General features: G+C 33.6%; 1 protein-coding gene across 3 annotated transcripts in view; it reads right to left on the bottom strand.

Annotated features, from left to right (window-relative positions):
* The window catches only part of LOC113501540 (RNA pseudouridylate synthase domain-containing protein 2-like), a 388,829-nt gene that overhangs the window by 249,628 nt on the left and 113,373 nt on the right, over positions 1-25,828 (bottom strand). The window contains exon 1 of one of the 3 annotated variants that reach the window (XM_026882726.1): positions 21,409-21,538. The exons of the other annotated variants lie outside the window; for them this stretch is intronic. The gene's annotated coding sequence lies outside the window, so the exon portion shown is untranslated. Of the gene's footprint in view, positions 1-21,408; positions 21,539-25,828 lie in introns of those variants that run through there. 3 annotated transcript variants of the gene reach the window in all.

Genomic DNA, 25,828 nt, shown 5'->3' with positions numbered 1-25,828 from the left:
GTTAGTTTCCCGGACTTATTGGTATAATGGACGACTGCTTAGCTTTTCTTTCTATGTCAATACGTAAGAAGAAACTGAATATTGGACACAAGTCAGGTTCTGTTGAGGATAGTGAGTATCTCTCTTTGTATCGCGCCATTTTGAGCTTTTTGGTGTTTTCGATAACTTTTGGAACCTCCAAGAAGTTTCTACTCTCCAAGAATTCAGGTAAGAACAAACAAAATCTGTCTGAATTAAAAAAAAAAACCTACACGCTGTTACTATTTATTGAGAAAAGTTTAAGTCAATTTACTATTATAAATTGTTAATTGAAATTGGGTACTGACTGAAAACAACAATTATGCTACTAGATATATATTTCAAAGGGCGTTAAATATGACTGCTACTGCCAGTAAAATAGTATTTAAAGATGTCTTAAATTAAGTTTATTTCCTGCATTAGTAGGTACATTACTTGAAAACCTTTGTTAATATTATATACTGAAAAGACACGCGAACAAACAAAGGCTTAGTATAATTTAATAGGTAGTAATTACAAGAAAATATTTCAGTAATTACACGCGTTCTGAGTCAGCCTTGTTGTATTTAGATTAACAGCTAAATAGCTGTTTAATGTAGGCTGAAATTGTGTTAACAGCGTACCACTATAATGAAAACTATTGTGTTTATGTTGTAGGTAGGTAGTGAAAATTGGAGGTTTTGAGAAATTCCTATATCCGACAATTACTGGTAAAGATTTATTCGTGTAAATATTGCTACAAGCTAAAGTATAAATAATAATAAATCTCACAATAAGATACAAAAATATGTGGAGATAAATTATATTAAGGAGATTGTTACTACGTAGTAACAGAGCAGATATTACATAGCAGGTATTTACATTGCATCATATATAATAATGCAATAAATATGAAAATGAAATAAACTTAACCTTACCAACTTAAAAAATCATGTCCACCTTTTAACAAACTCTACAACTGCATTTAAAGCGTCTTTCTTGTTGGTAAAGCGGAGAATCCTCAGGACCAAGTACACAGTCATAAGTTATAAAACGAAACTATTACAAACCTGGACATTCACTTAAATAACCAAATTCCGAAATAACATCAACATTCAAAATGAACAGTGAATATTAAAACCATAACTTGACATAAGTCTATTAGTGCCACCCGTCACTTGTTACTATAGTTCAACTATTAAACTTCTAAATTGTCGGCAGCTAATTTCCTTGATAATTTGCTGACAACACGATCACTGCGAAATGGGATTTTAAAACTTTTAATTATTATTTGTTGGAAATATAACGTTTTATTCCTTGACACATTGCAAAGAGTAATAAAAATTAATATTTGATGTTCATTTTTCGTTTTTCTTTTCGGGAAAATGGATTCGAATTAAATTCAGTTGACTTCTCTGAAAATAAATGTTTTAAGTACACCATTGTGTAACCGAGAACCAGGAAATAGGACTAGGTGAAGTACTTTAATGTATAAATAAATCATATTAAAGACTTAATTTATCTTAATAATGGATCCCTATAAGTAGGACTGCAATAGTATTCTACTAGAGAGAAGCAAATAACTTTCCCTGTAGGCTAAAGGTATATCGTATTAACTTAGTTTTCTTATTTACGCGATAAAAAAAAAACAACATCTTTTGAAAAATCTATCTACACTGTCATATCTAATAGCACAATATTCGATAATCCAGTGACCAAAACTTTAATAACAAATAAACTGTATGAAGATCATTAAAATAATTGCGTGCAAACCGTTATCCGGTGACCGGCGATACAAAGTACTAAAATAATAATTAGCAATAAACAGTAATCAATTGGGGCAATAACTGGGATCGTTTCGTTTCATTAATCTATATTGCGATTTCATATGGAGGACTTTGTAAAGCTGGTGCAAGGAGATTGAGAGGCGATATGAAGCTAGTGAAAAAAATAACTTATGAAAACATTTTTTTTGGTTAATAACAATATATCAACACAACCACCAATATAGTGCTGGCTGTTGAAAAAAAACCTTTTTTTGTTTTAGGTACAGCAACGGCGTTAAGTACGTTCAGTACAAATGAAAACTGGAAAAACATAGATTCTCATATGCATGTCAATTATAGGTTCACATTGACTGTAGCACATTGAATAGCTGCAACTAAGGTTGCAACAAGATTACCGAACAGCTTTTAGCATTTACTTAAAATAACAAAGAGTCAATAACAAAAAACGTCACTGAAAAACGATAAAATAATAAAAACACAGGCAAAATTACACATAAGAAAATCAGACAACACAAGAGCAATCGTTCACCAAACAAATAAAAAAAACATCAACCATCTCAATTCAAAAAGAAAATGCGTAAACCATGATACCCTAATATCTGTCTGTGGAAGAAAAGCTTAAACACGAAAAAGTAGTTGTGAAATGCAAAATGTTTGCGTTTAAAACGTTCAAAAGTTGGCGAGACCGTCAAAAGGGAATGATATTGAATTTCAGGTTACAGGCATGGTATTTTTTGGGAACGTGTGTGAACATGGTTATGTAGTTTTGGTTATTATTTTTCAAAGTTACAAGTATCTGACATATTTATTAATGTCTGAAATGTTTGACCACTTGCCCATTTCCAGAATTTAATTAAACTTAACTTTATCTAAAGAAGCCAGTGTCAACAAATAGGTACGTAGGTAATTAGTTCATTTTCCCCACTGTTGGGAATAGATAAGGAATATTATGTATGTATTATAATGTCATCAACAATCCTGTTTAATTCTAACAAAATTATGTCCATGAGCATATTTGTTACTAATCACAAAATATATTAAGCTGGCTCTATTTAATTTTACATTTAAGTATCACCTTTGACCTTGAACCAACGCCAAACAACAAGAGTCTAATTAGCGCTGATAACTAATTGGGTGAATTCTAATTAGGGTTTTGTCAGTCATGCAAAATTAAAAATAAGGGTAAGTTACCGAGCGGAAAGGTTAACATGAAAGTACTCAATTTACTTTTTACTCTTGTGTTTGGAGGATCCATTAGTTAAACGAAGAGGAAAAAACTATATCTAATTCTGGTATGAAGTTAATTGTCAATAGAATCATTGTTAAGTAGGATTGTGACCAGTCGTACCTAATCAAATATATGGACATGTTTTTATCTTATTTATTGTGAAAGTGAACCGAAATAAAGTCAGAAATGGGAAATCGAAAACCTGAGAACGTGACCTGACTTTACCCATGAATTGGACAGTACAGGTTAGAAATATTGATAGCATGAAACAAAAAAAGAACTATATTTTTTTTGGAATTTAAGGACAAAGAAGTTACCAATGCCCATAAAGGTTGACGAAACAACTAATTTAAAGAAAACAAACAAAAACTAATCAAAGATCAGTTGACAGAACGGGCTGAAACAGCTGGGGAGACAGCAAGCATAGCAAAAAGGTTTCATACCAAACCCTTCCTACATAACTCCAACAATGACACAAAGAGCTCTTTTGTCAGTTCCCATGGTAATAAATAGTGGTGAGTACACACAACACGGATTATCTACCGAAACAGGCGTCCGCAACGACCCACAAACAGCACCTTCAATGGAATTATGGTGTGGCTTAAATTACAAGCGATTAGCTGCTTTATTATTAATTAGTGAGGGTAGGTTTTACTTTGAGGGTGTTCAATGGATTTGTATTAATGAAGATTCTTTTTCGTATAACTTTTGGTAGAGCGGTTGTGGTTACGGTGATGCGTCCGTGTTTATTGAGATTGTTTGGTAAGAAACGCCTTTACATCGTCAGCCTTAAAGGCGAACCTACGTAGAACCCTAGCTAGGTTTATAAAACAGAGATTTAAAATAAGTAGTTTATTTCGTATTCAGGGAATTCCGTTTTTTTTGTTGAGCCAATGCAGACATATCCTGAACTATCTTAACAAAGGGTATTGTAGTGAGTGGCATATTTATCTCCTCTTGTTTATAAATAATTAAAAGAGAAAAACCAAAAGGTTTTTATTTTAAGTAGATATGCTTATTCCACGTCCTTTCAAAAATTTTATACCAGTTCGTCTTAAAAGTTTGCCTACATACACTTGCATTTTAAACCGTACCTCTAACCAAGTAAGCAACCGGACCTAATAAACATATACACATTAAACATACCTATGGAAACGACCTCCCATCCATCTTAACTTGAACCACATAAGTCCACTTTGAAGAGTTAAGCCCGGCGGAGCAGGATTTGTGGTGGAAAAACTTTGTCCATTAAGACTCGCTCTGAAATGCTCTGGTCATCACTTGGGTACATTTGTTTGCGTGTTTCTTTGCTTGTAGGGATACGTAACATAGTATATTTCTTCAAATACTGTTACATTGTAATTGTTCAAAGACCTTTGAGTTGATGTTGGATTCTATAGACATTGTCTTGTATACAGAAATCAAAAAATGTTGGACATCTCTGTAGCTGTTAACTTTTGGGCATATATTAAAGCAGTAAATATTGGTTACATTTGCCAAATTGTGTCTAATTCTCGCAGACATAATATGTCTAGTTATCTGCGTAAGTACTTTATCGCTGCTTTGAACAAACAGTTTTTAACACTAATACTTAAACAGTACTTAAGTAAAGCAATGTCAATATAGAATAAAAGCCCCGCAAAAAGGACGTTTCCAAATTGGTGCACCCTTTTAAGTGTTACGATTCCCCAGACATAGACATACAGTATGGGTTTCATATAAGGCAAAATAAAAACAAATAATATACGTAGCAAAAACTATAACAACAAAACTCAGATATTATCACATCATCTCTTTCAGAGATAATGTTTTCATGAAATGATTTTAACATAATTAATTTTCCCAGATTTTCATTTTCATAGTTTATCTTCTTATATTTAATCCCTACAAAATATTAAGAATATAAAAGCTTATTCCAGTATTACAATCTTGCTATATTTTATGAGTTCTTTGGTTTTACGCGAACGTACAGACATTTCTAAGAAAATTGACGTCACAATTCTTCCGTTATGGGACATTGCCATAAAAATATCTGAAACAATACAGAGGAGTAAAACTAAACATTGTTGATCGTTTTATGTTTTGCTACGCAACTACAAAAATAGAGCGAGACAGCTGTTTTGGTGGAAGCGAGAGAGCGCATTACATTTATAATAGGCATCTTGTTTCTATAGTAGACGGGTCTGATAGCCGAGTGGTCACCATGCCAAAAGCACTCAGCGCGTCGTGTCGCGGTATCGAACCCCGCGTAGGACAAACATTTGTGTGATCCACGAATGCTCGCTCCAAAGTGTCTACTCTAGGTGTCATTGTGCATGTGATTTGTTTCTTTATGAAACTCCTGCGACACAAGGATTAAAATCCATGCGGGAGTCATTATTTAAAATAAATAAGGGGTCATACAATAAAAGAATGCCTCTCTTGCTTAAACCTTAACTCACATTATAAAGCCTTATTTGAATATGTTTGTTGCGCTTTTTCACTGAAATAACTAAACCGATTTTGTAAAATCTCTCCAATGGACAGTAACACTGATAGCTAGTAACAGGCTATATTTTACCTGTTCCCTCATGGGAACTACTGGAGTGAAACTACATGTTTCCGCTAGTAAATCTATAGCTTATTTGAAGCGTATTTTATTTTAAAATGTTATTTCAAATACTATTCTCAGTGTCTAAAGATGAGACATAGTAAACGAGAGACCAGAACCTAAGACAAAAAACATACAAGATTTCAAAAAATGGATTAGCCATCAATTTCTCTACGTAAAAACAATTGCCTTTTGTGGCAACAGAACCGAAAAATACATCATCTGTGAAAATGTCATTTGTCCAGCTATTAAGGTTCAAGAGATAAAACCTAGTGTTAGACAGACAAATATACAAACATACAGCAAAGCGTAAGTAAAATCGTCAAAGCTAATTAAAACACATAGAAAACCACATCAAACTAAGTTTGGAAGTATCCCGATAATATTTAAATGTTCATTTACTAACTGCAGCAAATGCCTAACTTTATTCTTTGTACTAGCTGTTGCCCGCGACTTCGTCCTCGTGGTTAGAAGATATAAGTTAGGAATTTTTGAACAGAAGCCCTTGAAGATGAATAATTTTCGTTGTTTTTTTCACATTTTCCATTGTACCTTCGCTCCTACTAGTCGCAGCGTGATGATATACAGCCTAAAACCTTCCTCGATGAATGGTCTATTTAACACAAAATATTTTTTCAATTTGAGCTGGTAGTTCCTGAGATTAGCGCGATCAAACAAACAAACAAAAAAACTCTTCAGCTTTATGTATTAAGTATAGATAAGCACTATATTTGTTCGCGTTTCAGTACCGCAACCAATACTCAACATTCGATACATCAGCCAGTAGCTCGTAACGTGATACAAGATAAATTGTATTCGTATCAGATACAATCGTATGTCGGTACAATGAGATATCTCAAATTGGTTTTATTATTTTCATTTTACTCAATTATTTCTTTTCTTGTAGTTGTTTGTATCGTCAACAGTAAAATATGATAGAAATCAGTAATTTCATCGATCAATACTTATAAACGGAGTTTATGCGTTTTGTCTATCTTAAATTATGACTAAGTCGATTTGACGTATAACAAAAGTTGCGAAACGCTTACCACGGCTAGTACACGGATGAAAAAAATGGTCATCCATTTCTTAACATAACCCAACTCCCAACTTCTTTTTCTTTTTGGTTACTTAAACCTTAAATGATTAATAGATTTAAAAAATCTAAAACCTACGTTTTGAAATGTCACTCCATTTAAATTTTATCTACATCGGTTTAGCCGTTTCAATAGTTGTAAATTGCATTGTCATCGGGTTTCAAGCTACCACGAGAATTTCAGCCTCCTACCTTATCGGGAAGTGCGTCAAAGTTGAGTCGCAAAAATCCAACCGGAACGACAAACAAACATACAAAAAAAAATAGGAAAATATCACAAAGGAAGATTATTTGTGAAGTCAGTGGAAAACATACGACGACCTCCGTGGTCGAGTGGCGTACGCACCGGTTTCAAGGTGTCGCTAGCTCTGAGGTCCCGGGTTTGATCCCCGGTCGGGTCAATGTAAAAATTGTCATTTCTACATTGTCTCGGGTCTGGGTGTTTGTGGTACCTTCGTTGTATCTGAATTCCATAACACAAGTGCTTTAGCAACTTACTTTGGGTTCAGAACAATGTATGTGATGATGTCCGCATTTATTTATTTATTTATTTATTTATTATACACAACCACTAATGCGATAATACGTATCTTGGCCAAGCTAGCAAATTAATCTACTCAATCAATTAATACTGTACAGACACACACACATACACCGTATAGACATGATATATGCTAACCCCCAGGGCTACATTGTACGAATATGATGCATGTGTCAAATTAACATGATTGATGAAGACTTAGCTGTACCTTAGTGCCATGCTGATGGTGAGAACAAATGGACAACTATTTTATGGTGATGACCAGTATTGCTTAGCAAATATATGTATATTAGAATAGAAGTAGAAATATATATTTATAGATTAGGTAAAATTGGTACTGGTTTTTATTTAATGGTTAATGTTTTTGTTTATTGTTATCAATGATTGTTCGATTACAATTATTTTGTCTGCATGGATAGATTACCTCGCCAAACCTACTTTGAGTAACTTGCCGCGAGTTTGACCCAGTCTAGGACAAGCATTTCAGTGATCCACGAATTCATGTCCTGAGATCTTCGTGCATGTGACGAAAAACCTTTCGAAAACCCTCTTACATCGAAAGACACCAAAAATAAATTAAAAACTCCACTTCAGGTATAACTTATAAATAGAAGCATTTTTAAATAAAAATACTTTACATTTGTTTGAATCTCGGACGTCACGTCCTGGTGTAATCACAGGAGGACGTCAGGGGACACAATTTGTTTCCCTGGGACGTGCAACGGACGTAAGACGTATTTCTTTGTGTACCACGGTTCTTAGTGCTATAATATTTGAGGATTATAGCTTGAGAGACGGAAATTGTTATTTGATATTTTTGTTAGATTTTTGCACTTAAGTTATTTTGTTTATGGGAGATTTGGCGTAGGTTTACTTCGTTATGTTTTGCATTGTCAGTGGCTGTTTACATTAGGTATGCGCAAAAAAAAAACTCGATCTATTTATTATTTGACAGCCGCAGATGGATGAATTGTTGGACATACAGCTAACCTTAATGATAGGATTCTATTTTCACCCTGTTAGTATGAAACCTTAAGATCTAGTAATTTGACATATCTATTAATAAGCTGTTTATTACTTTGGTCACTACTAAATTTTAAGTAGAGTTACTTTTGTATCTTTTACCAAGCTATCGCTCAGGGGCATTATCGGTGATTTTCAAGCTCCGTACTCTCCGGTTGCAAGCTTTTATACTAGCTATAATACATAAAGACTAACGACAAAATATATAAAGAAAAACATAATATATTATTAGTAGAAGCTCTCTTCACGCCCATTTCCCTCACGCATTAGATTAATCATATGTTAATTAAATTACCTAACAAGGAAGGTTCTGCAGTTATTCCATATCATATCAAAAAGATTCTCATAATATGAACACAAATATATGTGCACGTTAATAGAATGAAGTTATTAATATCACTTAGGGAACAAACTTCGAGAAGGGAACTTCTTTCGCACTTACAAAAGAGATGGGCCACAAAGAAATGCAGGCAGAGAGGAAAGGAGAATAACGGGAGAAATGGAGCTAGACCCCAGCCAGCGGTAAGACACTAAAAGCTATTGGAGAACACAATACGTGGAAAATTACTCGCCGAAACACGTTTTTACGAGTTGAGGACAAGCTAGTGATTGTGATCTGTTGAAAGAGTGGAAGCAGTCAAAGGTTAAAAGACTGCCGTGATAGCCTAACGGTTTTATGAAGGGATTTGAATACACGAAGTGTAGGTTCGATCCGCATCGCAGGCAAAAAGTAACTATGATTTTTTTCAATTGTAATGATTAGTTTCGGACCCCACTGAAGTCAAGCCTTAATCATGAGTTGAAGCGGCGGGGTTATGCATTGAAATGGCAATCCCGCAAAATATTGGTAAATAATATCATTTCATAAATATAATAGACATAACGGTAAAAAGTACATAGCACTCGTAAAACTTTGACAAATGCCGACCCTTGGAAGGAGCATGAAAGACCAGTTGTATTTATAACGAAAACGCTCCCAAAAAGGGTTTTCTCAGAATCAACCCCCGAAGGGGTTAAAGGGCGAAGTTCGTAAAAAGTCTTACGCTCCCGAGTTTATAAACATAAAACTTATGATAACACTTCAAGTGAATAAAAATGTATAAGGTCCATACATTTTGTTTGGATTTGTAAAAATAATCTGTTGAACCAACATTTTCTTTTCACAATTTTCTTATAATACATTGAATTACATTTGAATTTGTTATCGTAGAAGTATAAATAGTTCACTTCACTTAGTTCCCATATAGCTCATTCAGTACCTAATGCTGAATACAAAATTTATCTTCCATCATATAATTTATGACATCATACCAAGCTGTTAACTTCTAAATAACCCGACTTCAAAACCATTTCAGTCATAAATGAAACCGTCCAGTCACCTCTTGAAAGTTTAAGGGTACAGAAAGTTACATCATTAAAAAGTAATGAAAGAAAAAACCCTAGGTTTCTTTTAAGTAACCCCAAAGCTGCAAACTCGACGAGCTATCATTTAAAACCTCCGAAAGGCTAAGAGGGAAAGAGAAGGGTATATAGTGGAAAGAGAAGGAGTTACTCTTAATTCGGGTAGGTATTTTTGAAGCCCGGTTAGTTTCATGTTTGATGGCGGTTGTCGCAAAAGGCAGACTTTTGAAAGGGAACATTTTCGGGATTTTTGGAATGTTAGATGCTTTCGGAGGGTCATTTACAATGGGTCACTATGTCGACAGGGGGGCGAATCGATCGGTTTCCAAATAAATTTAGAGTTGCTTCAATTTCAAATGACTTTATAACCATTCATTTATAGGAAAGTTTCTAAAAATCTGGACCCATTTAAATGCCATTCAAAATATAGTGAGATTGATTAATATTTAAACAAGTCAACTACACTATTCCAAATTATCCATCCATTACAACGAATACACGCGCTGGAACTTTCTCTCATTTCCATAAGTTAAATATCTTTAAAACAGCATTAAGTTTTCAAGTCCCTTTCTAAGACGCCACGTGTATATGTAATTACATTAATATATTCGTCAGTCGGTCCATCATCTGTACCACGAACTCAGATTCTATAAAGTAGGATTATTGACATGTGTGAGCGGGATGCCGCTCTACAGAGTACGTAGCGGTGTCTCGCTTCCACGAAGACAACAGTCCCATCTTAAGAGCAGATGGTCTAGACTCCGTTTGTATAACACAATTTACGAACGAACAAAGTTATAAATTCTGTCTATCGAATTGGTAGGGATGTGGAGTTAAGAGGTTATTCAAAGGCAAAATTTTAATGAAATTCATGAAAAGTTTAGGCTTTTGATTTTCATATACAAGGCAAAAACATACTGAGGGTCAAAGCCACGTCGTTAACTAATATTAATATGGTAGTGGAAGCGAGACAGCACAATACACGTAAAGCGCCATCTCTCTCCCACACCCGCAAAAATATACTTTAAGACTTGGTAGTACCCCAGATATTCGATGGTGATCAACGATCCGTGGCTTTGTCCAACGCTTTGTGAGTTTGTGTGGCGGTAGTCACTTGGAAAATGAAATCGGCGAGTATCGGAGACTTGTGTGAACATGCCGCCAAAATGGGACATCATTAAAGACTCCTTTTAGGTCCGAAGTCAGTCAATCGATCGCAAAAGACGCATTGGTAATTTTTTTATAGGTATACAATTAATAAATATATTTTCTATTGTATCTTCGCTCGTATTAGTCGCAGCGTGATGATATATAGCCTAAAACCTGCCACGATGAATTGAATTTTACACAAATTAACACCCAATTTAACACAAAAATATTTCTTCAATTTCGGCCAGTAGTTCCTGAGATTAGCGCGTTCAAGCAAACAAAGAAACAGACAAACTCTTCAGTTTTATATATTATTATAGATACTATCTGTATAACATATTTCGTCCAAACCGTACAATGGCTTTTGCATAAAAAGTTAAAACATCAGTCAATACTTACAAACTTTCGCAGTATTGATTAGCAGAAACTTAGTCATAGAATTCTACAGGAACAAAATAAGTACTTATACAATACGCAATACGACATTGAAAAAGTCACACTGTCACGTTTGACCTACAATATTTATATTTCAATATAATATTTCTAACTCGGTATAAAATGGGTATTTCTCGTCACAATTATTCAGGCCAAACCCTAAATCTACATAATTTCCTCGCCAATTTCGGTGAAATCTGTCAGGTTTCTGAATAAAACTTGAGAACAATGTTTGAACTGCTAGAATGGTAAACGTCTTGGAATTTTTGATAAGCGAATACTCAAGCCACCTTTAAAGAGGTCTATATCAAATGTTTTTCGAAGCATTTAATGGTAATGTTTATTTTCTTTGATTGAGCTGGTTTACTTTTTGAGTGTAAAATATATGAAATTCTTTGCTTTGTGTTTAATGTATATTTGAAAAGAGACCTACTTTATTGGAAATTCCATTAAAAAGTTTTTAGTTATGTAAATACTAACGTTATTAAAATATATATTTACTTTTACTTAGACACTAAAATGCATATTGTATCTCAGATAACAGTGTGTGTAGTAAGTGAAAACTAGTATACGAAATCCAAGTTTTAATTTTAATTTTACGTAAATAGTTATATAAATATAATATTGTAACTTCAATGGTTTATTACCGATTCATTTCCTTAACATGTCAAGTCATTGATAATATCGTTTAGAAAGTACCTGAAATGGTCTACTTGTAATATTGTTTTTTTTATGTTAAGTCTTTCAGTAGATAACAACAACTTTTTGGATGACACCTGAAAAGCATACATTAAATTGTAGCACTTTCGCTCCTACAAAAATGTGGTTTCCGCTCCACACAGCACCGAGATAACTAACCGGGATTTTCTGACAAAATTACTTAAGCTTTAAGCGAATTTCTTTGTAGCACATCAACGTGAAATACTTAAAAATAGATTTTACTCTAATTTAGAGTGAAATACGCCTTAAAAATGTATATCTAAAAGTGGTTAAGTACCTACTGCTCTCAGTTGCTTTTCAAAATAGTTTTGGACCCTATGCTTATATAGTTGGAGATTCTAACAATTAGACAACCTCAACCAAGCAACGTATTATGTAAATTTATTTTAAAACGTCAAGTGCTACTCGGACTCGCAACAAAATGTTTACCGTAAATAAAGCCGTTTTCGCTCTTTACAGGATACAGAATCCTACCAAAAAACAAGCTTTTAAACGACAGACACATATTTGTCACTTTTATTGAATTAGTAGAACAAAACTACTACATTCAATATTTGTATAATATTTGACGTAAGGTTGACCGAAAACCTCTCAAGGGAAAAAAGATCATAGTATACAAACCCAAGGTACATTTTACAACACTTTAAAACGGCAGCGATAAAACATTTTATGACAATATAATCGTTTATAGAATAAATATATTCCCTGTAAGTGATTAATGCCTCTACAGGGAGAATTCCCTGTTTTACGGCGGCTTTATGGTGTTTCATTACAGGGTGAGGAGAATACTAAATTATTTGATAAATGAGACCATTTGTTGGCATTATTTAATTAAATATTGCAACTTGCTAAACGTTTAAGATGCTGACTTATGTTTTATTGAAATTTTGGAATATTGTCATTAGTTATGGGATTCTGATCTTAATTTGTTTAGATGCTTAAATTATTGAGCCATAGGGACGAAATTAAATCTATTCTAATATATAAAGCTGAAGAGATTGTTTGTTTGTTTGAACGCGCCAATCTCAGGAACTACTGGTTCGAATTGATTTTGTGATGAATAGACCATTTATCAAGGAAAGCTATAGGCTATATAACATCACCTTGCGACTAATAGGAGCGAAGATACAATGGAAAATGTGGAAAAAACGGGGAAAAATCTAACCACGTGGACGGAGTCGCGGGCAGCAGCTAGTACAATAATATAACATGTTTCTCATTTGCAACGTCTGTTTATAAAATAGGTTGATAGAAAATAATATGACTTTTATTTCTAAGAATTAAAGTATTCATAAAAAAAAACTTAAACGGTAGGTACATTAGCAAAAATCTCCTTGCCTTGCCGGACAGCTGTCAAAATTATGCAAAACTCTACTTAACATAAGTCTATGAGAGTTGGGATAGATGTTAAAGTCGGTTTATTTTAAATTAGTTTCAAAAGAAAATAGCTTTAAATATGAAATTATAAATAGACTGAAATTTTAATGAAACATAATATTTCTATGTTAGACTTATGATGTCTAGTAGTCAAAAGCTTCAAAAATATTCAACTCAAAGAAAATACTCAAATAAGTACTTACTTTCTAAAGTTTTGCGTTAAATAATCATGAAAAGCTTTAGAGAAAAATACTGAGAATTATATCAAAGGAGGCTACGAACTTTCATTTAATTTGAAAGTCAATAAAGTTGTAGTATACACACACATACATACATATAAAACTCATATATATACATGGGAGATCTCTTTGTCGATGAGTGTTACCAATCAATATGAAAGACTGAAAAACTGAAATTCCTTTGAGTACACAACGTTTATGGACAAATCCAAAAATTTTAATCATTCTAGGTTCAGAAAAACACATTATTTTTGGGCCTGATTATACATAAAACATAACTGATGAAAAGAAAACATTCTGTATCTGACTTACATTAGAACCCGAAAACACCCTGTATCTGACTTTTATTAGCCGTCAATAAAAAACAAGCTAACAACAAGATTATCTATAAGAAAAAGCCCGAAGTAAAATCCACAAATCCAAGACTAATTCAATATCTTTTATCTTAATATTCGATGAAACAAAAAGTTCTCGACCGAATGATGACGGGGGCACGTATAGATTCTCTTTGTTCAGACCAAGGCGAGTGGTTTAGACGTTTATTCGATGAAGATATGATGGGCGTTTGCGTAAAAATATATTTTTTGTTAGGGTTAACCTGAAGGGTTAAAACAGAATCCTCTTTCTAATGCTTTGCTGTAATGATTTTAATTCTAATAACAGCCTACAACGTCCCACTACTGGACAAATGCATCTTCCCGTAAAGGGAAGGGGCATAGTATAAGAATCATTTCATTAATTAGTAGTCGCCATAATAACAAATAATTAAAATTGAGGTTGAGAAACGTAGGTGGGAACGGTCATAATGATATTTATTTGTATTTAATCCGGGAGTCCTAGCAGTTGACATTTTTCTTTATGTACTTTCTACTCGCAATTCGCTGGCTTGCATTGCATAGATTACAAGTAATGATACATTACTTTTAATAAGTATTCAAGTAAGCGCGTTTTCGGAAAACAACAATGACATAAAAGACATACAGAAACTGTCATAGAAATTAGGAAGTAAACGAAATTAGGAAAAATAAAAAAAGTTTCGTCTTCTGCTTACCCTGAATCAAATTCAGGAACTAGACTGCATTAATACGATTGTATTCCACCGACTTCCAAATTCACAGAACAAAGTTCTTCAGGAGAAAGGATTAACTTTTCAGGACTAAGTCAGTTAGAAACCCTTTCGATCATCCGTGAGCGAAACAAGGAAAACTGACAAAACCCCGGAAACAGGGAAAACCTGATCTAAATATACGCTTCGGATTTACGAGATGTTTGCCCGTTACGGTATTTATTTTTATTGTATGTCAATATTTTTGTGTATTTTTGGCGTACTGTTTTTGTAGATAACCGCTAAAGTTAAAGTAAAATAAATAAAATGTAAATAAATTGGGCTAACGAAACGAAAATGTTAAATAAAATTATTTATTCGCGCATATGGGTTTGCATAAAGATGTTATAATTATAAATGGTACCTATTTATCACCAGATGATCAATAATAATTAGGAAGAAGAACTGGTTTTTGACTAATACAACAAGATATGGCTTCTTTGATGAATAGAAATAATAATAAATAGAAACTAATTAAGAGCTATATACTACATGAGAACGACGCTTCGAATGTTCCAATACCTGTTATTGTCTAAACACAATAGAATCTATGAAATGGAAACAATGTTACGACCAAGTTATGAGTATGCATGCAAACTGTATAGAGTTGAACTACTAGCTTTGTTAAACAAATAACTGCAAAAACAATTAAAAACTCACTGTTTAACGAGCAATATACATATAATAAGGAAACTAATGAGGTCAGTTATGTTAACTTTGTAAAATTTCTGAATTAAATAAAAAAACAAAGTATCGCGATTCACAAATAGGTTCCTTTTGCTATGGGCAAGAAACAGCAATGAAAAATCATATAGCTATCGCGAATCCTAATGATAAAGAAGGGTTTCACAAAAAGGAACATCTTGTAATTATACTTTTAACAGTTTCCTTTCGTTTACAAAAATGACTCCCGCAGTAATTAATTTAATTCTTGTGTCGCGTGGGGCGCGTTCACAAACATTAAAGTCACATCACTCAAATAAAACTCGACATATATATGATTAGAAAAGCATTCGTGAATCACACAAATGCTTGTTCTACGCGGAGATCAAACCCGCTAAACTTCGCGCGCAGTCGCTTTGGCGGCGAGACCTTTACAAGCCAGTTCATACATAGGTACATACAAAATTGTACGTAAAACTCAACAATAAGGCCGACATTTCTATAAGTAATGTTAGACCTAAAATTGAAGTTCTTTTCAAAAATACTCTAATAGTGCTAATAGTGCCCATCAAATAATTAAGTCAACCGTGAAAGCGCACAAAAAGTGCGAACACACATAAACCGCTATTCGACCTATCATCTAATCATATTTTTTAAGAATAGCAACCACCTGTTCGATAATACTTTGGCATTTTAACTTTCTACTTTTTATGGAAAGTGATCGAAGTAGTGTTGTCCTTACGTTACCGACATAATTAAAAGAAAAAAAAAGGACTTAAAAGTATCAACATGAGGTACGAAATGTTTCGAGACATGGTAGGCGTAATAGTATGAGTCGTTTAATTAAAAAGAATAAATGAAGTCCAAAACAAAATCTGTTTACGTAAACAACTTTATTTCAACAAGAACTAAGCTGTTGTTGAAAATCAATTTCAAAGAGTTCTAATGAAATAGAATTCTGTCAATCATTCTAATAGATTAGATTTCGTAACTTCGAAAACACAAATATAAAAGCAATAGAGTTATTCAAATCTGCGGCTTAACTGAATCCCGAAACACAAAAATAAAGCTATCCAAAAAATCGAAACGCTAAAAATAAAAGTGCGGATAATATCCGCGTATATACATACGCGGTACAACACTACACCTGGTCTTTGCAGCCGGATATTAAACGCCCATTCGGGATAGTCGAGGCAATTTATTTGCCACTTACTCACGACCAGGCCACCACATGTAGTGGCCGTATCCCACTGAATTAGTACCACGATGGTACTTCGAAAACCACATTTGATTGTCAAAGTCCCGTTGTCTGTGGTTATGGGTTATCGATGAGAATTCGATTGACATTCAGGAGGATTACGGGATTACTAAAAGGTTGACTAGGTTGAGCTGTTTAAAGAAACAGTATTATTTTTGGTTTAATATTATGATCAGTCTATGGCAACCCTAGTCCTATAGATAAGTTAAATTTCTCAAAGCGCTCGTTGAATGAATTATCAATTCTAACCAAGAAATTCATGAAAAAATATTCAAAGTTGTCCGTGATTTCGCTTATGCTACGCAAACGATGCCTTGGGCTTCGGATGAAGCGAGGAATTCAATTACAGAGCAAAAATTTAATTCATCTTCTGCATCATAATTTTCATTAATTTAATAAAAATACCATCGACGTTTTTTTTTAATTTAAGAATTTTAAAAGTAATTTCAGGCCACGTCAGGGGTCTACGTGAGTCTTATACTCTGACACCAGATTCTACATCAACCTTATTGTAACAAATTAAGTAATTAAACCGTGATCACACAAATAATCGTTAAGTACATCAACCGAGCAAAAGTTAGACATTATTTTTAACAATCTTTTGTTTTTTTTTTAAGATTCCTAAGCATCTCAAAATACGAATGTTATAAAGTACATCTAGCTAGACTGACCAATATAGACCAAAAAATACTTTTGTGTGGTTGTAGCTTTTTTATGAAAGGTTTTCTTCCAATCATAACAATCATAAGTACTACATTCGTAATACTACATTCAAATGCTGGAGAGAAAATGCAATCTTAATGTGGGCAAAACTGTGGAGTTTACAAAGGAGATTTTGGAGGCATGAATATCAAATAAATGTCTGAAAATAAGGCTTTTTGCACCCTTAAAGTAAGATGCTAAATCTGTGTCGTTGTGTAAACGAAACGCAACAATATACAGTATAAGGCTATCTCGCTTTTTAAACGGCAACCATTCTGCTTTGACAGATCAAAATACGAGTACTGATGAATACAAAAACGCCAGATAAATTTATGGTTTAATATAGAAGCAATAAAGGCGCGTTTATTTATTTTTTATGTTCAAAACTGAGTATCATTTGATATTATTAAAAGCTTTTTTAGGAAAATAATTTTGAATAAACAATGGGCATTCTGTTTGAGTTTTAAATGTATTTGCTCCCTTTTTTATTAGTGTTTAATTTTAGGTCATATTTAAAAAACGGATTTCGAGAAATATTTAATTAGGTATATGTATTTGTGCCGAAAGGTCTCTATGGCCGTGAAAAACTTGCCTTAGTATAAATAATGTGAAACCTTGTAAGTCTGTTTACAAGAATTGCTAAAAATACTTCTAGTTATTTTTTTTTCCAGATCAATAAAGGTATATTTAAAACTTAAAAAAACTACACTTTGTAATGGCTGACTTGATCCTAATGCAAGTACTGACTTTTAAAAGTAATATGGCCGTTTTTAATTATTCTTAGACACCACTGTCAAAACTTGAAATACAACAAGGTGAGAAAACCTGAATTCTGAATCTAAAATCGCCAATCAGCAGTTAGCTTGGTTATTACTTCTCAAACCTTATCGGTATGAGAAGAGACATCTGCCAAGCAGTTACACTGCTCCACATTTGTGGGGCTGGTGTATAAGGTTAGGCGATGAACCAACACTAAAAAAAAATATTCTCTTTTGTTAAAACAAATTATATTTTAATTGACACTCCACCTATTATAGTAGTTCATCTTCACCCAACCATTCTATAAGTGCGACGCGATGATACGTGGACATTTACGATCTAATAAACAAGATTGATGTAACAATTTATCAACTTTTAATTAATCATGGCTCCGTGTGACGTCAGGCGTTGACGTGAGAAGATATATGCCGGTGAATTTGTTTGGTTTCATTAAATATTATGAATGTGGGATACTGAATATACGTGATTTGATGTACTTTTTGAATGTTTTTTCTTGTGATAGGGTTATAAAGCCTTTTTAGTTCCGTTCTATGGGAGCCAGCGGATGGACGGCGTCGCCGTGGGAGGCCTAGGAAGCGGTGGCGAGACGATCTTAACGCTTACCGCGCGGGCTGGTTCCACGAGACCCAAAACTGAGCATCGGGAAAGGATTTGGGGGAGGCCTTTGCCCAGCAGTGGGACACAGTGGCGTAGATAAATAATGCAATGTTTGGTGAAGAACACGGTAGCATGACCACATTTTGCTGCTGATTGTTTATTTCATTGTTTAATTTAAACGGAACCCTAGTGTTGCAAGACTAACTGACACTTGACCAGTTGTTGATAATTTTTAAGAATGCATTTGTTTATCGTAGTTCGTTGCTGACCCTACAAGGTCAATGACCACTCGAGGTTATTGTCTAACCCGTAACCTCCAGGCTAGGTTTGAGACGGGTTGTAAATTATTCTGGGCCTATTCTTAAGGAGGATTAACTCAAACAAGCTCATAAATAGAAAGATGGAGTAAATAAGGTCCATTTACGAGAAGTATACAATGTTTGCTATTACCAATACTTATTACTGATGGAATATTTTTTATAAGAAAAATATAAATACTAGCTGACCCAGCAAACGTTGTTTTGCCTTATAAATTATTTCTAGTTGTATGTATTTTTAATGCCACATTATAAAAAAATTAAAACAAAAAATATCGTCCAAAAAATGAAATATTTTTTTTGTGTGAGCAACCCTTCACACTTTGGAGTATGAAAAATAGATGTTGGTCGATTCTCAGATCTACTGAATGCGCATATAAAATTTGGTAAAAATCGGTTAAGCCGTTTCGGAGGAGTACGGTAACTAACATCGTGACACGGGAATTTTATATATTAGAAGAAGATGTAAGAAAGGATGATAAGATTGCATCTTATATGCTGAACTAGCTGATAGGCTGAACTACGTATTTTAGGTAATCCAGGGTGCTAACAAAAGCATATACCCAATAAAAAAAAAAGTCAGTTTTGTAAAGGCATCAAAATATTTTACGTTATCAACAGTAAGAACTAAATATCTTTGTATTTTTTCCTTTTCCTTCGTTCTGAAGATCGTTATTTTCGCACCTTACGTATGTATATTATTGCTTTTACATATACCTGTAATCAAGTGATATGTATTTGTATTTTCTTAAAAACTTTTGCGTAGCGCGTTGATCAATGCTTAAAACTTCCATACATGAAAGGCGGCCTGCGAGATGCATCCAGTAGATGATACATTGATAGCTGATATTTGTATGTGTTATGAACTTTTGAGGAAAACCATCTCGTCTTTTAAGAAGAGAAATAGTAAATTTTCTGATTTTAGCTAGACACTAACCTTATTTTAAACCTTATTGATTTAAAAAAAGCATGGTAACTTACAATTTATTCTGGACGAAGTTATCTTCCGTTTAACTCTCAGACTTTCCCAACACATACAAGCAAAAATTGATAAAATAAAGTACAGAAGTTTTTTCCTTCATTTCCAACTAGCAGTTCAAAATATTGATAATACAGTAAACCAACATAAACCTACATAGTTTAATGCCCTATAAAATGAAATAATAACACCCTATTCGTAAAAGCAACTATGCTTTTTATTTATTTGCGTGCAGACCTTATGTTTCAACATTATTTTTAGACATTACCATGCTCATGAAGCTCAGTCCCTAGAGATATCAACAATGGAAGTAATATTATTCTTGTCATATTAAAAGTGGTCTTTCTAGAACGCGTTTTAATATTAATGTATTTGAAAAATGGTTCTGGAAGGTTCCATGGACGGACTTGTTTGAAAGGGGATACTGGTTTAAACTAATACAGTTACTAATGTCCTTTTTTTCGAAGTTGTATTGTTCATTATTGTTTTGAGGTAATTACAAACAGAAACTGAAAAAAATATTGGATAAACTTAGATTTCAAATATTGGGAATGGTATATTCAATCCCCAGTGATTGAATGTTATTTACAAGGTAAGAGATTTTCTTCTTGTAAAGAGACTTTTAAAGACATTGATAGTGCTCAAAGTATTACTGTTTAACTAAAACAATAATACAACGAGTACTAGACATTTAGTTAAATAAAGTGAACGTTAAGTGATGTGGATTTAGAGTAACAGAACTTACATTTTCAATTTAGTATCATTTATTAGCCTTTTTGTGGTCTATAATAATGAAATTGAATGTCTACCTATATGTTCTTACATCAAACTGTGTAATTTTCATCTATTAGTAAAGATAACTTAATAAATGTATAATTGAGTCCCTTAAAAGTATCTTACTCTTAAGATACAATATAATCTCTATTGTATTGTCATTAAACTGTCCAGTTCTCTAAGGCAGTGTTCAAGTAAATAAAGAAAACGCAATTACAAGTAAACAGCTCTTACTGAGCGTGATATTGCAACGCCGGCAGCAGGCAGACTATAAAATATCAGGTCATTGACCCGATAAGAATCGGAAAACAACTCGAGACATAACTTTAAAACTTAAAACTACCTGCAATATATAACACTTGGTCTTAAATTTATGAACTTTCTGCCACCATTAAGTTAATTATTTCGAGTGCTTAGTTACGCTAAGTGAGGACAAAGAATTGTGTTTTTCTAACTTAAATTAAGCTATTGACGTAGCGTTTTATTCTCTTTTGACATTCTTAATTATATTTCTAAGAATATTCACTGTCGTGGAAAGGACAAAAACAATACCGACCTATGTAAACAAAAAAGTCTCCCTCAAAAATGTTAATACAGAATTCCGTAACGAAATGTAGAGTCGAATGAAAAGCAATATTAAAAGACCATACCTTGATGTTTTTGATAATCTGGAGAAGACACTCAGAGTAACCCACAAACACGTTTTAACACGTTGTTATCACTAACTCGCGGTGTACGGACGTGCGCCCAAGGCGGCGGCTAGGCGGCTACTGTGAGGCGGGCGGCAATGTTGCCAACGCTTGCTGTTATTGTCAACTAAGTAAGCTAAGTAAGCCCTAGCAGAGCGGGAAATGTTTTTTTTTTTGTTTTCGTTCGTAGCTCTGATTGTGAGTGCTTATATTTTAAGTTGGGACATGTTTTGTTTATGCATCGTGGATTTTCATTGTCGAACCTTTTCATTGCTTGGGAGGTATTGTATCTTAGTATGTTGTTATAAATTGTTGATATGGTTTTCTTCGTATGACTCTTGGGTGTGCATATGTTATCTAAATATTTATTGTTACATTTAAGTCAAAGTTAAATGAGATAGAAAAACTGACTATCATAAAAAAATTTGGTCATAAGCATAATATTGTATCTGCCATTCGACTATTATAACATATTTAAATTTTCACCACTGAAAGAAAGTCCCGAATTTAAGGTGTATATTACAATCACCAGTTATTCATTATAACAATTGTTTGTAAAATATCGAAGTGCATCTTTGAGGACTTAATGTGGTTTTTCTATATTTATATATTCTTTAGGCGGACTCAAATTTAGTCCTTTATTTAGTTCGAACATTTAAGCAACTGAAAAATATACCTTCTTTCCAAATCAATCAAAATATACTTCAAATGATTCCAACAAATGCAAATTCGTTCCACCGTTACATTTCCCCACGAAACTCCAGGCCTACGCGTGTTGGCAACACCGTCGCTGGGCGGGCGGCGCGTGACGAAGGGCGGCATTCTCCGTACATTAGTACCGAAGTTCCGAAGGTTTCTGTGTGATCGCTTCATAAGCATCACTCTGACATAATGGATTGGATTAAATCATTTTCTTGTAAGCCTTAAGTGTTGTGAAATTGATTTTATTCATATTACATGCTTTCATGGTTCATTGATATTTATAGCTCTAATAGTATGCTTACAAGTCTCATAAAAGGCTACTATAATAATAATGACTAAATAATAGGGTACTGATCGAAGGTCAATCTCTTTGTTGTTTTTAATTTGAAATCGGGATTTAAAATTCCTATTAAATTGAAAACTTCTATAACAGATTAGATTGAGTAGTTTGCATTAAAAAATAATTTGTATATAAAAATAAAAGTTTGAAACAATATACCACAAAGTATGTATTTTTAATTTATTTAAAGAATAATAAACTATGATAGAATCAGACCTTAACACTAATTTTATTAAAGATATTTATTAATATAAAAAAAAACTTAGATATATAAATACAACATTGGGAATGATATTCATTCATACATTCAAAACATCCCTTTTCCCTTAGGGGTTATCATAAACCACGCTGCTACGTGCTACGATGCTACGCCGCTGCTACGAAGATACGAGCATGCACCCCTATAACATCTCCTTCACTTATGCATGGGTTGTCGGAGATACTTAGGAATACTAGAATAAAAAGATAACATTTAAAATAGTCTTAATATTAGCCTTCCAGCCCATGAGCTAAAATAATATATTTCACATCTTTCTTATGCCACCTTATCTCACACTAAGCAGAGTTTGTATACGGAGAACTAGACAGCTGATGAACATAATTATACATTTCTAAATACATAATGTACATAAAGTACACCCAGAGACAAAAGAAAAACGATTGCCCTCATCACTCAAACACTTATTTTGGGTGGGAATCGAACCCACAACCTTTGGTAGAGCAGTAAAAGCCACTATACTGAATTATTGAAAACGAAAGACCCAATTAAATTCACCTTCAAAACAACCCATAAACTGTATTCCTAAAATCAACAAAAAAAACTTCCATCAACAGTTTCCTACTGAATCCACATTATTCACTCAAAATCTTAAATGACGGAACACTAAAGGCATTAACAACATCCTTTATATGTTTACAGAGTCCTGTCTACCCCCAAAGTGCGGGTCGCGATGATATCGCCTCACGCAACCACGTAATAAAAATTGATAGACGGTCGCAATTACACCGTTTGCGGTCACTAACGGTATTTTTACGGTGTGAATTATGCTTGGAACTTACTCTGTACTTTCGCTACTAGGTTTTGGATCGAGGCTCTTGTTCATGTGCGAGAGAGATGTCAATAAACGCGGTATATTGCCGTCTCGCTTCAAAGATAGCAATTGAAATGATTTAAGAAATCTTGGTAGAGGAAGTGATGTATAGATTTTGTTAGGATTATAATGGAGTTCCAAACGTTATTTTTGGAAAGAAATGTGGGTTAGAAATAGACATATGGTGTCGATTTTTACTTTCAAGCATAATGGTCTTGCCATACCTGTATGCCTCGTATTTTCGTAAACGTGAAAACTGTCCTGTAATATTTTCCCACGTTTTAATATACTCACTTTTCTTGTTTGTTAATATGCGTTCCAGTTGGATTTTTGCAACTCAATTTATAGGCCCTTCCGATATGGTGAGATTTTCAGGATTGCTTCAAACTCGATGACTTTGCTATTAACAACTACAAAATCGACTGGAGCGATTATGGATTTTAGATTTTTAAATCTATTAATTTTAACTAGCAGTTATGTAATGCGTACCGCAAGGATACCTAAAAATTACCTTTTACATTTTTAACCTCAATAACGATCAACTCCCTTCACACCTACATAACAAAAGTTAATTCAAAAACCTTTTAAAACAACTTGAAAACATCTAGTTTATTTACCCTGGTTCTCCCTTGGGCGATATACTAACTGTTGATATAACTAGGTACGTTACTGGTAGGACGCGACAGATCTGCTGCCGACCCTAGGGGATGGTTACACACATCCAGATTACCTACGTTAGGCTGTAGGCAGACTAGTTTAGGATTAGGGGAAATCGCAGGATGTGTTAAAATTTGTTACTTGTTTCATTATTCTTGACATTTGTTATGCTCTTGATAGAGTGGCCGTGGTCGGAGTATATAGGACGCAGGTAAAGGGTTGGTGTTATAAGCCTCACTACGATGTAACACTTTTACATCACGACGTCATAATGACGTCACCTTTTTATTTTTCGTCAATCATCAAAGCTTTCTCCTTGATGCTTCCTTAAAACTCCTTTAAATCTTACCTGAAATGAAAAAAATACAGAATTAATTTATTTTGAAGGGTTAACTATTACCAAAGAAGAACATAGTAAACTCACGTAATAATTAACATGAAAAATTTGGTATGAAAATTATTTTTTCATTACTATTAAAATCAATTAAAACCCGTACTCTACTCGTATTAGTAGAAGAGAGAACAAATCCCTTATTTAAATAACTTTAAGGTCGATTTGCTGCGTTTTTCTACACTTGATCGGTTAACATGATTGAACAGGTAATAGTTACTCCACCTGTGTATACCCAACCTTACAAATGTGCAGAATTTTTAATATTGAACCAGAGAGCGTTGGAATCGAATGCCATATTAACGATTTCTACTCCAGTAGACTTATACTGGTTTTCAAACCTCACACGTTGAATAGTATTTATCGTAAAAGACTTGAAAAATAATTCGAGAAGGCGTCGTATTACATCAGGTTGTTAGAATAGAATATTCTTTATTGTAAACCACAGAATGTCATTCGTTAAATTAATTAAATGGAGAGAGAGGGTAAGGCAGTTTTATCACTAATAGCTATACAACTTTTGCGTGGACAGGAAAATATAGAAATATAGTGAGAGGAAGGCTTAAACATTATTCTCTACAGAACTAAGAAAGTCCAAGAATTATTTTTGGTTCGGCACGTTACCTTACATCAAAGTGACGTCGGGAATCCGAGGCAGATTTTGTGTTTAGCCTAGGCAGAGGAGATGTTATAATGTGGTGCCTTAGTCTAAACGTCCTCGATTATCAACTAAGACATAAACTAATAGAAAAAGTGAATTATCTATCTGTCTCTTCTCTACACCTATGAGAGACAGAGACAACATGATACTTAACCGTAACAAAATAACTTCGTATATTCGATATTAATAAGCACATGTGAAACCTTCTTACATTAGTTCAAAACTCATTTATATAGAGTAGGGTTTTTCCAGAATGTTCTACAAAACTTATCTTGTCAATTTCAATCAAGATTGAATGTGACTTAGGGTCCTAAAGGCACTTTGCCTAGATTAGCCAGATGCCAGACTTTAGTAGAATGTATACTCATATCGACTAGGAATTTACATATAGGGTCAAAATTGGGTCTCATGTTGGAGTTTAGATAAGTTTCCTATGTCAATAAGGAACATTTTAGTTTGTTATGGTTTTTACTTTAATATAGAGTTAAGTTACTTAATTTAAAAATAAATCTTTAATAATTTTAGAGTAAATTTTTAAG

Source organism: Trichoplusia ni, chromosome 15, assembly GCF_003590095.1.
Source record: "Trichoplusia ni isolate ovarian cell line Hi5 chromosome 15, tn1, whole genome shotgun sequence".
In the NCBI taxonomy this organism is placed as follows: Eukaryota; Metazoa; Arthropoda; class Insecta; order Lepidoptera; family Noctuidae; genus Trichoplusia; species Trichoplusia ni.
Note: the sequence above shows the minus strand (reverse complement) of the source record. Positions and strands in the feature narration are given on the sequence as shown.